We start from the raw sequence: 16,244 nt of genomic DNA on the forward strand, positions 1-16,244 counted from the left end.
ATGCAAGGAGAGTATGCAGTCCAGAGAAAATCACTCGACCGGTTTCATCAGTATTAACAAGCTGCTTCAGAGGCTAGACAATCACTCTGCCACAAGCAATTTCTTCATTGTTGCCACTTGGTCTACAGTGATATGTTTTTATTTTATATGTGACATTTAAAGTGTATCTATAGTTAAGGAAAATATAGAGCTGTGCCAACAAATAAATGTAAATGTGACAATTATCAGTAAACAGTACTAAATTCACAGTAAAGTCTTTCACTTATTAAATTGATGAAAGGCCACGGTAAAAAGTTTTTGTGTTGAAAGTGAATCTCTCAGCATCAAATAAATGCACCACTGTGATTCCACACAAGTATCAAAATGTGCCCAGCCACCAACAAAAAGGTACCAGTTACTTACCGGTAGCTGTCTTTCTGGGAAATCTTCCAGGATGGCACACCTGAGAAATGAGAGGCTCCTCCCTACAGGAAACACAATCAACCGACAGCTGTTTTAAGTCCCCACCCTTCCCCTTGATCCTCAGTTTGTAGAGAAGTAACTCCTGAACCCGGTTCACAAGGAAAATCATTCCTCATAGGCACTCACCTTCTACAATTTTCCCTCCTCCAACGGGCAGTAAGTAGGCCTGCCGTCCTGGAAGATTTCCCTGAAAGACAGCTACCGGTAAGTAACTGGTACCTTTCTCAAGTCATTTTCCAGGACGGCACACCTGAGAGGATAAACAAGTACCTCAGGCCTACCTTAGGGTGGGGCCACTGCAAGACCCTCTTGGCGAACCTTGGTTCTGCAGGGAGCATTACCTCCACTCCATATACTCATATGCTTGATGAAGGTTATCTGCAGGTCTGCTCCACAGATGTCCCTGCCTTTTCCACTTCGGATGCAGTATCTAGGTGAAATGGGCTCTTAAAGATGGAATCACAAAACATGTTAAACTTGTAGGTTTGCAATGTTGCCTGCCTCACACATCTAACAACCATGGCCTATTGTGCCGGTAGGTGCCTAGCAGGAGTAGACTACCCATATTGCTACGTCTAGTTTTGCTAAAAGGGCGAAATGAAGGCCATGCACCGAGCCGAAACCTATTCGATCGGGTATACATCTTTATACTTCAGCCTCAGGCCCTAATACTCCCCTGAACAGAACTCTCCAAGTTCTTACTAAACAGGGCGATTCATTATCCCCTTCCTCCAGTGTCCCATAACCCTACAGGGCTTCAACCCTAGGAAATGGTTCTGGCATCCCTGAATGTAAGGGGTCGAGGTTTTCTGACATGTGGCATCTGCAGCCCGAACTCCTGACCCCTCCATGTAAAAAGCTGAAATAAAAAAGGTGATACATGTATTATTAATATCACAAATAAAATGATCATAGATTGTGGGCACGGCCCAATAGATTTAGACAGAAAGGACACAAGCATAGACAACAATGTTGTGTGCCTGAGTGTGACTAGCTAAACCCATATATCAAATATGGGAAGAGACCCAAATCTGAACCTCAGTGTAGACAAACAGTCCTCACAGTCTGGTTTTCTGATGTGCTGCCAACATGTAAAAACATTAAAATACACAAGCTAACCCTAAATGCTGCGTATTTCTGAAGTTCAGATAGCTATGTCATAACTGATGTATAAATACAGAAAGGACAGGAACCCCCTTTACTGTTGTGTTTTACTGATGTACAGCAAAACAAGGCTATAAATATAAAGACAGAAAGACCCAAACTTCTATGCTGTGGATTTCTGACAAACCACCAAATACAGTTATAAGATCAATATGAACACCAACTCCCGTGTTGTGCATTTCTGCTATGCCACAGGGTAAAATATGGAACACAAGACAATCCTTTCTGTCATGCACTTCTGTAGTGTAGTTCAGATAAAACCAACACTGAGAAAGGACACAAGCAACCTGCAGCATTGTGTTTTTCTGAAACAGAAAGCACCAACAAGCTTCAATCTTGAGTATTTCTGCTGTGCAACAACATAAAAGCAGACACTGAGGAAAAAGACAAAAGTCAGACAGCCTTTACAGCTGCAATCTTTCTGGTCTGCTGCAAAATAAGACAATAACGCCATGATGAGTATTCCTGCTGTGTAGCAAAACCTCAACCAGAAGGGACAGATAAGTTTAGGCCTCCCACACCCGTGTGACCCAACCTGCGACTTGGGACTGCAAGACTCTTGAGAAGTCATACACTATGGCTTCCAATGGGTACCATTTGTGTCTGTGTGACTCCAGCAGTCCCTGATTCCTGGATCCACAGACCTCAAGATTACACAGGTCGCAGGGAAAAAAATAGCAATTTTCAAGTCTAACAAGTAAGGGGTCCCCAATGCTGTGACTCCCTGGAAGAGTGCAGCCAGCAACCCTCTGCTGTGTATCCCTAAGATGCAGAAAGGTAGATCAATGAGAAACACTGCTCACTGCTGTGCTTGATATACAAACGATAAGGCAGTAAATATAGGACATACAGGACACAGACATTCAATCTTTGTGTATGTCTGATGTGCAGCAATATACCAATACTGAGCAGAGATGCCACCATCCTCAATGTGTCTCTCAGCTGAGCAGCAAAAACAAAATCAGAAAAAGACAAGCAACCTTGACTGCTGTGTCCTCTCTGATATGCAGCCAATAAGGCAGTATATGCAAGACATAAAAAAGGACAGACAGCCTTCAATCTTGTATATGTCTGATGTGCAACAATATAACAATTCTGAATAGAGATAGCACATTCATATTAAAGCGATTTGGCCTTGTGACTCAACATGTCAAATCGCATGGCTAAAATCAGCACGACACCACTTTGTGGTGCTACACGGATTACCAAAGGCAGTATACATACTACACCTGGCAGGGGTTCAGTTTGTATTTATTGAAATGATTTGTCATGCGACTCAACATGTCAAATCGCATGTTTAAACTCGGCAGCCATTGCCGTTAATAGCAATGTCTGAACCAGCACAACACCACTCAAATCAGGACCATCAGACTTCGCTGCTGCCTTTCTGATAAGTAACCAACAAGGCAGTAATACAGGACACAAAGCCCCACAGACAGACCTCAATCTTGTGTATGTCTGATGTGCAGCAATATAACCATTATGAGCAGAGATGTCACCAGACTCAATGGATGTGCATTTCTGCTGTGCAGCACAAAACCAGAAAGTACAGACCACCTTCACTGTTGTATTTTTCTGATCTGTAGCCAAACAAAGCAGTACCTTTAGGATATAAAAGACAGCAAACAAGCTTCAGTGCAGTACATTTCTGATGTACACCAATATAGCCCTTATGAGCAGAGATGTCACAAATCTCAATGTGTATTTCTGCTGTGCCACAAAAACATCCCAGCAAGGACAAACCTTCACTGCTGAGGTCTACTGGTGTGCAGCCAAGGAGGAGTCATGGTCTATCCCTTTATGAAATAACCAACAGGCAATTTATTTCATAGGCATAGCCTGGGCTGTAGATACTAAACCTTCACCACCAGTGAAGGAACAAATCCTAAAATGGTTGGACACCCTACTATAGTAGTTGTTGTGCTACCTTACCTCCATAGACTGAGCAAACGCTAGCCAGCTCATATCCAGGTGGGACTGATTAGCAACTAAAGTCTCAATGAGCCCAGCCCTAGAGACCAATTTAAGACAGCCTCTGGAAGAGGTGGCTACCAATTTAGCCTGGGGGTAAATAGCTACTTGCAGGCTTCAAACAAGCAATTGTGTAGCTCTTGCATAGGTTTGCACAGAAAATCCTCAATTAAAAGGATGTAGGAAGCGATCTATGGTGAATCTCCTTTAGATCTGCCACTGAGTGGATTGTAGCCCAAACCAACAAAAAAGTTTCTTCTTACCTCGTACACTATAATATAACCACAGTGTAAAGGTGGAGTGGGAGGTTGGAGCTTATGAAAGTTACCTATAGCAAGCAACCCCCAAAAGGAGGATCGGTCACAAGGGAAATCCTACTGTGCCACATAGAAGCTTGGTCCCTGCCCATCCTTGAATGTTAGGTCAGCTTTTAAGCATCATGAAGCAACTTCAGATTCCCAGCAGCTGGGCTAATAGGGCCGATAACCTAGTGCACCTGCTGACCAGGGGAGCTTCTGAATCCACCAACCACTGCCCAATTAATAACTTGTTTAGTGGTATACCTGGCCTGTAAGTAACTTTGTATCTACCAGGTCCCCTCTGTACGCTATATTCATCCCTACTAATGTACCACAACTGGGCATGTAGGGAGAGGATGGCAACCTACTGCTGCGATAACCACAGTGTCTCTGCTGTAAGAGGGAGCTGTGGCTGGTGGTTTTAGCAGTGGTGTCTGGGCTATTTGTATTCCGACCCCAGGTTCTGCACTGCACCAGTCAGTATATACATGAGGAAGGGGGAGCAATGGCCTACCTACCTCTTTCCCATCTGAGGTGGTTTAGGCACACTCGTTCCTCTGCACCACCTGTCCACCATACAGTGTCTCTGATGCAAGAGGGAGCTGCGGCTGGTGTTTTTAGCAGAAGCTTAATGGCTATTTGAATCCAGACCCCAGGGGAGATTATCTCAAATGCCCAGAAACCCTCTGGCTGGAATTGGGGATTTTGCAGCTAAATTCCCAAGGCAAAGGAAAGTACTCACCGATGTCGTCTACCCCTTTTTGCCACAGCCAGCGGGCTTGCTTTTCCATCCTTATGGTCCACACGCAAGGAGGATAGCCACCAAAGTGCCCCCCCCCCAACTGCTGTCTTCATAGGGAGGTGCAAGGTTAGGTCCTGCACTGTACCAGTCAGTATACACACATGGGGGGGGGGGGCAATGCCTTCCATTCCTTATTCCCATCTGAGGTGGTTAAGGCAGACATCCACCGTAGTGAACTGGTGCCTCCTCGCTCTAGTGAAAGGAGGATGTGGGTGCCTGCTCCTACTGACTCTCAGCCTTCCCTCCTGGGTAAGAACGCCTCTGACATTTTCCCGAAGTTTGAAAATGACGCGGGTGCTTGTTGCCACACCCTCTCCGGCAGCCCACGCGAGCTACTGGGGACCCAGGAGTCGGGGACACGATCCCCCTGGAAAGAATCGATGGCCAGCACCCCCATCTGAACAGCCACCTGTACAGGTAAGGAGGGGAGACAGGATAATGGCCTCTGAAGTTCTGGGTACACCACTGTACCCAGGGTCCTTCAGCTCTCAGGGGGGCTCTTCCAATTTCTGCTGCCCCCCCTGAGGAAAAGATAGGGGAACTCCCCAGGAAGGACAAGAATATCCTACCAGACCCAGAGGCTTCCTAAGCTTGTGGTCCGGCTCCCAGGGGGAGACCACCAGCCCCAGGCTTCGGGTCATTTGGAAAAAAACAAACAGTTTCGCTGTGTAGGGAGAAACACAATCAAAAACTGAGGATCAAGGGGAAGGGTGGGGACTTAAAACAGCTGTTGATTGATTGTGTTTCCTGTAGGGAGGAGCCTCTCATCTCTCAGGCGTGCCATCCTGGAAGAGGACTTGAGAAAGATGGCGCTTACCAGATGGTAAAAGCATAAGGAGCAGTAAAAGCCAATCGCAACCACTCAGTTATACCAGATGTCTTGCTTTCCCAGGGGCGACACTTCATATACTGTAGGTCACTACGGTGCTCCACACTCCAATTAAAAAGAATGTGCTCAAAAGAGAAAGAAAAACTTCCCATAGCGTAAAACTATTATTCTTTAATCGTAAAAAGAGATGTACTTACATAAAAAGTATATCCAATCGTGTAAATACAAGCCGGCCGGCAAACTATGGAGCCAGTCCTCCTCTCGTTCAGCATGGTGACGTCACAACGCACCATTTTATATAGCGTACTGTAAGGGCAAAAAACGTCTTATAACAGACAGAATCACCCTATATGTTAATTAGCAAATGCTAGAAAATACAATAAAAAAAAAAACCTGACTAAAAAGGGACCTAGAGGATTAAAAAATACATTTTTAATCGATGACATATATATTAACCCCTTTCATCATTAGCTCCTATGGTAATACATGCCAATGGATACATTTCCTTAAGTGGACCCCATTAAAAATATGGGGGGAAAAAAATCTATACTAATAATGATAGTGTTTTATTCCTGTGCTACCACTGGTGATCTATCAAATGTCAGGGGCTGCTGCTACTACCGGAATGGATCACACCGTATCCACTTCATATGAAACTAAAGATATGTTGGTATTGCGCTGCCCCTATATTAAATAACCCTCCGAGGGTGATAAGTATAATGCCTAGTTACATAAATCAATAGTGTAATATAAAAAAAATAATATATATATATATATATATATATATATATATATATATATCTCAAGTGAACAAAGGTAAGTATCAAAATAGTAATTTTTTGAAGAGACTGTTTTTAGTTAAAGTGCAGAGAAAATGCAAAAAAAAAAAAAAAAAGTAAAACGCACTACAAAGTCAATTGAAAACCTCCACGTTTTAGACATATATATATATATATATATATATATATATATATATATATATATATATATATATATATATATATATATATATATATATATATATATATATATATATATATATATATATATATATATATTTTTTTTTTTTTTTTTTATTATTATTTTTTTTTATATATTACACTATTGATTTATGTAACTAGGCATTATACTAATAATGGATTTTCTGTAAAAAATAAAAAAAAATAATACAAAATCAATTGTGCTCATTATTTTAATTAATACATTAATTAAATGATAAAATTCATTTAATTAATCCATATAAATAATCAAGAGTGAATGAAAAAATGAATGAAATATATTTTTTAGAATAAAACAAATAATAAATAAAAAATATGAGTGATATACTCATATACTCATATACTCGGTAAATGAAAATTCATTCATCTATATTAGTGTATTAATATTACAAACTTAATTTATATAAAAAATATACATGTGAACCATATTATTGTAGTGATAGATTATACCAACCCCCTATTGTGCAGCTTCCCCCCCCCCCCAGCACCCCACTCACAAAGGCCTACCTCCACGTCTCAGATCAAGTTTACAAATAATAAACATTAAAATATAACCATAAAATCATTTTAAGAATTATCTATGAATGCGTTAACATTGTATCAATATCGAGTTCATATGGGGCATAAGATTTCAAATGATGGATCCATGTAAATTTCCTCATTTCCAACTTAGATTTAAGGATATATAGGTGGTCACAAAGAGGAATTTTCCCTGAAAGCCATAGTCACCCCTTGGGCCCCTTTCTCTCAACAAATCTGCTCTATCCACATTAGAAATTTTCTCCAGAGTTTCAGCTAAAAAGGCGTACTCATAGCCCTTTCCAAAATTCAAAAATTCATAATACCTACATTTTATTACCTTCTGATCCCAAGGTGCAATATATTAAAAAAACTGGAAAAAATAGTGGCTGATGGATACACAGCAGGCATTCTCAGTTCCAAGGAGAGTTTGTATCCAATTCCAATAGCCCCACGTACCCCAGTGTTGTATTACTTGCCTAAGTTACATAAGGATCCTGTCTGCCTCAGTACACCCAATTGTAAGTGGAATCGATTCCATTACATCCCGGGTGGGCAGATACATTGATTCTTATTTACAGCCCTTAGTGAACAGAATGCCTTCCTTTATTAAGGACTCTAGGCATGTGATTAATATCTCTGCTAAACTGGGAATATGGATGGTAACAGTAGACGTTACCTCCTTATATACAATTATGCCCCATGATTTGGGGTTTGAAGCCATTCAGGGGTATTTGGATCCAGATTCTGGTCTCCCTAAAGAACAGGTTGCCTTTCTCATGACTATGCTTAGGTTTGCAGTCTCTCAATTATTTTTGGCTTAACCACCAATTTTATAGACAGGTTATGGGAGTTGCCATGGGGGCCAAGTATTCCCCCAGTTTGGCTAACCCGTTTACGGCCTAGTGGGAGGAGGATGTCATGTATGCCCAGGACATTCCACAACTGGTCCTGTGGGCTAGGTACATGACATCCTCCTCCTATGGGATGGCCATGTAGGGTGATTCCGAGGTCTGGGCCAGACCTTTACGTCTCAGAACGAGGTCTGGCTTTATAAAATGGTGGTGCGTTGCGGCATGCCCGTTTCCCATTGAAAACGTCACTTCTGATCAAACGCATCTGGGAAGGCACGCTGTGATGCCACCACGCTGAACAAGAGGAGGACGGGCTCCCAAGTTTGCCGGCCGGTTGTATTTACACAATTGGATATACTTTTTTTATGTAAGTGCATCTCTTTTTACGATTAAAGAATAAAAATGGTTTTACGCTCTGGGAAGTTTTTCCTTTCTCTTTTGAGCACATTCATAGCTTTTTAATTGGAGTGTGGAGCACCGTAGTGACCTACAGTATATGTGTGTCGCCCCTGGGAAAGCAAGACATCTGGTATAAGTGAGAGGTTGCGATTGGCTTTTACCATAAAGTTCCTTATGCTTTTACCATCTGGTAAGCAAAATCTTTTCGGTGGCTGGGCACATTTTGATACTTGTATGGAATCACTGTGGTGCATTTATTTGATGCTGAGAGATTCACTTTCAAACACAAAAACTACTTTTACTGTGGACTTTCATCAATTTAATAAGTGAAAGACTTTACAGTGAATTTAGTACTGTTTACTGATAATTGTGACAGTTACATTTATTTGTTGGCGCAGCTCTATATTTTCCTTTCTATTGATTGTGTGCATATCCCACAGTTGAGCAGCAGCCTTGAGATTGTTTATTTTTATGTCTAGCATGGTTTAACCCCTTTTTCTATAGTTAAAATGTTTTTCTTTTGGTTTTCGATAAGAGTATTCAGCTTTTTATTGTGTAGGCAAACAGTCACTTGTTTCAGGAAGAGGTTTACACACAAAGAGAAAGAACTGCCTAAACTCAGAATGGAGCAATAAAAGGACTGTCTGATGCAGCACATAAGAGCAGAATTTTACCTCATATTCAGAATACAATGGGGCCTTGTTATATAAAAGCCTGGAGAAAAGGAAGTTCTCTACAAAAGTGTAGAACTATTCAAAGTCCAAACTAATTTACAGTGTAATTTTTCCAAGAAAATAAAAATGAAATGAAAGTGGTCAATTACTTTAAATGTTGGAATGTTCTAGTTTTCTGTATGGCATTCACGTATGCATTTAATGTATATTCATCTGCATTGCATGAAGATCATATTCAGGCTTACAGGTTTGCACAGAAACACCCTAAATGTGGATGTAATATGGTCTTCAAGATGGACTGGGCCTTTAAGTGTTGCGTCCTCACTTCATAAAACCATCATGAGCACACAGAAGAGCTACACACTGATCATATCACCCAGCAGGTCTTTATGTAGCCAAAAGCCAACTTCCCAATCAGTCCTCGCCTGTTGGTCTTTTCCACTGATGCATATCACCCTGATTGGGCTTATTCATTGAGGATGAATATGAATTAGACCAGTCATGGTGAAATGTATCAATAGGCATGACCAACAGGTGAGGACTGTTTGGGAAGTCAGCTTTTGGCTACATAAAGACTTACTGGGTGACATTATCCGTGTGTGGCTCTGCTGTGTACTGTTTGGTTGACTGAAACCAAACTCCAATTGTACGTTATCCATTCTGGGTAGGGGAGGGTTTACATCCAGCAATACATCTCAAATATTTAAAACACACTGATACACAAAATAAGGGACTTTAAGGGTGCTTATTTGGTTTAAAACCAAAAACTGTAACCAGTTTTCATTCCACATTAACAGACTGGGTTTACATATTCCATGCTACAGCAGATGTAATATCTTGACATAGATTATTTTGATAGTATACTCACACTATGGTCATGTGTTATATTCGTACTAAATCTTGGTAGCAGGGTATGGAATTATGCTCTTGAAGCTTCTTGTATACAGCAATATGCTTTACACTACACTCATGGAGGATTGCAGTACATATCTTTACATCATGGAGACACGAGCAGGAAACTAAACACAAACAAGTGCATTGAACATAGATAGACAATACATCCTATTATATCATAAAATACATACTATAACACTATAATACTACAATGCCACCTGCTGCAGAGAGAAGTATAATGCATACAGTATATAGTTCACAGTACATGCTGTTCTCCTTCCAACAGCACGTGCTTTGTCAAACTACATTCATGCAGCTTCTTCTGGATAGGAAGTGTTCCTTCTACAAATGCTTGGTGAGTGCATCAGCAGTCATCTCCTCTGACGGGCAGTATTAAATGTCAATAACACCTTGCTCTTGATTGTCCCACAGTAAGTCAAACCGGACGTATATTAAATAACCCTCCAAGGGTGATAAGTATAATGCCTAGTTACATAAATCAATAGTGTAATATAAAAATATATATCTATAAATGTCTACTGAATAGTATCAAAAAGTGCAAAGTGCTACATTAAATAAAATAAACACACCACAAAGGTGATAGAATCCAAATAAATGAAAATCAAGTGAACAAAGGTAAGTAACTAAAAACAGTCTCTTAAAAAATTACTATTTTGATAAAGTGCAGAAAAAAATGCAAAAAAAAAAGTAAACGCACTACAGAGTCAATTGAAAACCTCCACGGAAACACAGCTGCTTCAATTGAGTGCAAAGCCAAAAAACAGTGAATTGATCATAAAGTGCCAAGTGCGTCTTATAAATGTGCAAATAAGCAAACACTCCAGAGGTGATACAGTATAAGTGAACCACCCTAATAATAAACAAATGATATACAAGAAAATAAGAAAGAGTATACCTAGACCAAAAAGAGGGTACCCTCTCCTGATCACATGGGAATAAACTTTAGAATAAACAAAAAATATATATAGTAGTAAACGCACTACAGAGCCAGCTGTAACATACGTTATATCAGAATGAATCTGGCCTCTATAGATTAAATATACATATTGAAATCCATCAAAAATAAAAAGATATAAATATTCAAGTCCATAAATAAACAACAGTCTCCTTTAAGTGCAAGTGCTTTGTGCAAACCTGTGCAAATTCAACTGAGGTGTGGATCTCCCAGTGCTTAATCCCGCTGTGATCACACTTTAGTGGGCAGTGGCCCCTTACCTATAGCAAGGAGGGATTCGCATAGAGGTATATAGATTTCTTTATATGTCTTCTCTCCTGGTAAATTCGGTCACCTTCTCCTTTGAATTTTATTCTTATTGCTCTATAGGACCCAATAGATTAATAGAGAGGGAATACCATAGTGTAGTATTTCACAAATAGCATTTATTAAAAATTTTCATACACAGGGTACTCACACATTAATAGATAGAAAAAAGCCTTTTTCTAGTAATCAGCAGCAAGTGCATCCACAGTCAGCTTCCTTCCCGTCCCTACGCGTGACATCACATCATGTGACTTCATCAGGGGATGATGAAGTCACGTGATGTGATGTCATGCGTAAGACATAAGAGGGTACCCTCTTTTTGGTCTAGGTAGACTCTCTTATTTTCTTGTATATCATTTGTTTATTTTTAGGGTGGTTCACTTATATCACCTCTGGAGAGTGTTTACTTATTTGCACATTTATAAGACGCACTTGGCACTTTATGATCAATTCACAGTTTTTTGGCTTTGCACTCAATTGAAGCAGTTGTGTTTCCGTGGAGATTTTCAATGGACTCTGTAGTGCGTTTACTTTTTTTTTTTTGCATTTTTTCTGCACTTTATCAAAATAGTAATTTTTTAAGAGACTGTTTTTAGTTCACTTGATTTTCATTTATTTGGATTCTATTACCTTTGTGGTGTGTTTATTTTATTTAATGTAGCACTTTGCACTTTTTGATACTATTCAGTAGACATTTATAGATATATATTTTTATATTACACTATTGATTTATGTAACTAGGCATTATACTTATCACCCTCGGAGGGTTATTTAATATAGGGACAGCGCAATACCAACATATCTTTAGTTTCATATTAAGTGGATACAACGTGATCCATTCCGGTAGTAGCAGCAGCCCCTGACATTTGATAGATCGCCAGTGGTAGCACAGGAATAAAACATTATCATTTAAAACCGGACGTAGATATGTTTGGTTCTAGGATTGACCCTTTCTGATTGTGTAAGCTGTATACATCCCTGGTTGTCTTAAAAAATGTGAATTGGTTTTGTGGTTAGGAGGGAGCTCTGTCTCCTTTAGGAGCCATAGCAGGCATGCACACCAGCTGCATGGCGGGGGATTCGATGCATGTGGCTGGCGTGCATGATGTCCGCCGGCCACCTGCAATTGTGGGCACAAGAGCCAGAGCAGGGATTTGTGTGTGCAAAACACACAAATCCCCGTTCTGACAGGAGAGGAAAACAGATCTGCTGTTCCTAGTAATAGAAACAGCGATAGGGCTCCTCCTCCAGTCAGTACACTGCCCCCCCAGTTAGAAACACATTTAACCCCTTGATTGCCCCCTAGTGTTAACCCCTTCAATGCCAATGACATTTACACAGTAAGCGTTGCATTTGTATAGCATGTCAATGGTCCCAAAAGTGTCCGATCATTCCACTGAAATGTTGCAGTCGCCGCCATTACTAGTAAAAAAGAAAAAAAATAATGCATAAATCTATCACCCCCATTTTGTAGACACCATCTTTTGCGCAAACCAATCAATATAGGCTTATTGCGATTTTTTTTTCAAAAAAAGTAGAAGAATCCATATTAGCCTAAAAAAAAAAAAAGTTGAGGGGGCGTGTCCGGCATGTGACTAGTATGGCCGCTTGAAGACAGAGCTCCTCACTCTGACGGCCTTTACAAGTGACTTAAAGCCTTCCCCGGTGACTTCTTCGCTCCGGTAGACTCCGTAGACATCCGCTCATCACAGGAGTGATGTCCCTCAAGAGGAAAGAGGACCGAATTCCTCGTAAGCTGACGGCCTACATGTACCAGCCGTCCGCGCGGCGCGGCCAAGATGGCGCCGCAGCATCAGGCCTACACACGCTGCAGGAGGCCGCAGACTCTCCCCGCCGAGACAACAACATCCCCGCTCGGGACACCGCACTGGTAAGTGCAAACGGAGGGGGGAGCCCCTGTATATCGCCTCCGGGAACGCCAATCTCAGCTAAATCTAAAATGCGCCTGGACACTGCAGGGGGATCTCAGGCTGACACTCAGACTGCCACTATGCCATACATCCTCCCTCAGCAGAACCCACAGCCTGACGCTATAGAAGCGTTTCCCACAGCGGGACAAGCAGTCACGGACACCACTCTCAAGGACATGTTAATGTCCCTCAGAAGCTCCTTGCAGGCGGACATGCTCTTCCTTATGCACAGCTTTGGGAATAGCATTCATGCACTAGAGAATATGGCCTCGCATATAGAGGCCAATGTGGGAGACGTTACTGTTACAGTGAATAACATTATTGATGCCCAGGAAGCACAGGCCCATGACATTAGCTGGATTAAAGACAAAATGGCGGACTTAGAGGACAGGGCCAGACGCAACAATTTTAAAATTCGCGGAGTCCCTGAATCAGTTCAAAATACAGAACTGCCCGCGTTTGCGAAAAATCTGCTGAAAATTGTGCTGCCTGATGCAAAGAATATCGAACTTGTTGTTGACCGTATTCACAGACTACCAAAGCCCACTTTCCTCCCAGATGCCGTACCCCGGGACGTCATCCTCAGAGTGCATTTTTACCATATCAAAGAGCAATTTATGCATAAGGTGAGGGCAATGGACACTCTTCCCGAACCGTTCAATCACTTGCAAATCTATGCTGATTTGTCCCAACATACCTTGAGCAACTTAACACGATCACCAAGGCGCTGTGTAATAACCAAATCCAATACCAATGGACTGCTCCCTCCAAAATATCCATCCATCATGGAGGATCGAAACACCTGATCACCTCACTGCAACAAGGCCTGCGACTCCTTCAAGACTGGAATATCATTCCTAATGATGTGACTCCCATGGATCACAGCAACACGGGAGATGTAACAGCACGTCCTCTTCCACCGAGACCCCAAAAAACCCGCCCCCCTCCACAGTAATCCGGGGAACATGATAACTCATGCCGTTTGAGTGTGACTTCTGTTCACGCTCAGCCACAAGGGACTACTTACCCCCACTTAGCGTTTCCGGTACGGCCGTGCCAAGAACTATATCAGTGGAAACACTCCAGTTCATTCCTACCTTTTGTTCTTCCTAGAGAACCCATCCCGAGTTCTGCCTGTGACATAGGCATTTTTCTCACCCATCCAAACTATTCTGAACATCCGCTACTTGACTCCTACTGACAGGAGCTACCCCTGATACACCTAATCTGTTCGTCATTGTTTTTTTTTTTTTTCTCCTTTCTTTCCTCTTTGCAGGTTGTACCTTCGAACAACATTTTGATCAGCATCAGGTCCGCATAACTTTCGTACAGCTCCATAGAAGACTCCCTCGAGCAGCGCTTTGGACTCCTACTCCTCCTTTAGCATTTTCAAGGTAACACGCATCTTTACTGCTGCTCTTTTTCTATACCTACGGCACCATGCCTATCAAAATTGTATCTAGAAAAGGTCAAGGGGCTTAATCACCCTGCTAAGAGGGCTTCCCTCTGGACACTTGCCAAGCAAACCAAATGTGACATCATCTGCGCTCAAGAGACACATTTTTTGGCCAGCCACCCCCCTACCTGCACCAACAAATACTTTAACACCATCTATTTTGCTAACGCAAAAAAAAAAAGGAGTATTGATTGCCATCAACAACTCTTTAGCATTCCAACCCACCGTTTGTGTCCAAGATCCAGAAGGCCGTTATATCATCTTGACCTGCACAATCAATGATGCTCCCTATACCATAGTCTCCCTTTACGCCCCTAATGTCCACCAAGCTCGATCTCTACGCAAGCTATATAAGAAAGTTGCCGATATCCAGCAGGGAGCGGTAATCTGGTGTGGGGACTTTAATTGTACTCCTGATTCTGAATTAGACTCTTCTGCCCACACCAAGCCCAGCCCTGAACCTCCTACTGACAACATTTCGACTTTACGATGTTTGGAGATGCCAGCATGCGGACGAAAGAGACTTCACTTTTCTTTCTCCTTGCCACAACTCATATTCACGCATTGATTTTTTTTTAACGGACCCCTGGACCTTACAAAAAAATTTCCTCTTCGGAAATACATCCCATCACTTGGTCTGATCACTCACCGGTGAGCATCACTGTAGAAGACTCCACTAAAAGTTCCCCTGCTTATCTTTGGAGACTTAACACCAAGATTTTACAATCGGAACCATACACCCAGCTGCTCAATGACAACCTGACTGCTTTTTTCTTACAGAATAAGGACTCTGTTGCGGACCCACACATTTTATGGGCCTCGCACAAAGCATTTATGAGAGGGCTTTTTATTCAATATGGTACGAGGGTCAGGAGGCAGAGGAGGCAGCGGATAGACAACATTCTATCTACCATCCAAACTATTGATCTCCTTAATAAACAGCACCCCAATTTGGCACTTAAAACTAAACTGATCTCCCTTAGACTTGAGCTTAGAACCCTGCTTCTAGAATACCATGACAAAGCTCAAAAACGCTTTAAAATGAAGTTTTACTCTGAAGGTAATAAGCCCGGCAAACTGCTTTCCCATCAAATCAAAGGGCATCTACCGAAATCTCCCATTCCCTTCCTGCATCACCCCACCACTAATGCTAGACCAGTGATGGCGAACCTTGGCACTCCAGATGTTTTGGAACTACATTTCCCATGATGCTTAGGCACTCTGCAGTGTAGTTGAGCATCATGGGAAATGTAGTTCCAAAACATCTGGAGTGCCAAGGTTCGCCATCACTGTGCTAGACTATCCAACCCACAAGATATTGCAAACGCCTTTAGCGTTTACTACAGTCGTCTTTATAATCTGGATGATGAAGCGACTCTACCCAAACCCCAGCCCTCCCAGATTCAAGCTTTTTTGCAGTCGATTAATTTACTCCAACTTACCCCGCAAAAATTAGAACTGCTAAACTCCCCATTCACGCAGGAGGAAATCATGAAAGCTATCCAAACACTACCAAATAACAAAGCGCCAGGCCCAGATGGGTTTGTGGGGGAGTACTATAAACATTTTGCCTCTATATTGACTGAACATTTAATCCCGGTATTTAACTCTGCCACCTCCTCCGCCTCCTTCCCTCCAGAAATGCTTAAAGCCTTAATTGTTACTATACCGAAGCCAGTGAAGGAGCCCACCCTACCACAGAACTTTCGC

This window comes from Lithobates pipiens, unplaced genomic scaffold, assembly GCF_037356315.1.
Source record: "Lithobates pipiens isolate NorthernLeopardFrog02 unplaced genomic scaffold, aLitPip1_a1.2 Scaffold_19, whole genome shotgun sequence".
Taxonomy (NCBI): domain Eukaryota; kingdom Metazoa; phylum Chordata; class Amphibia; order Anura; family Ranidae; genus Lithobates; species Lithobates pipiens.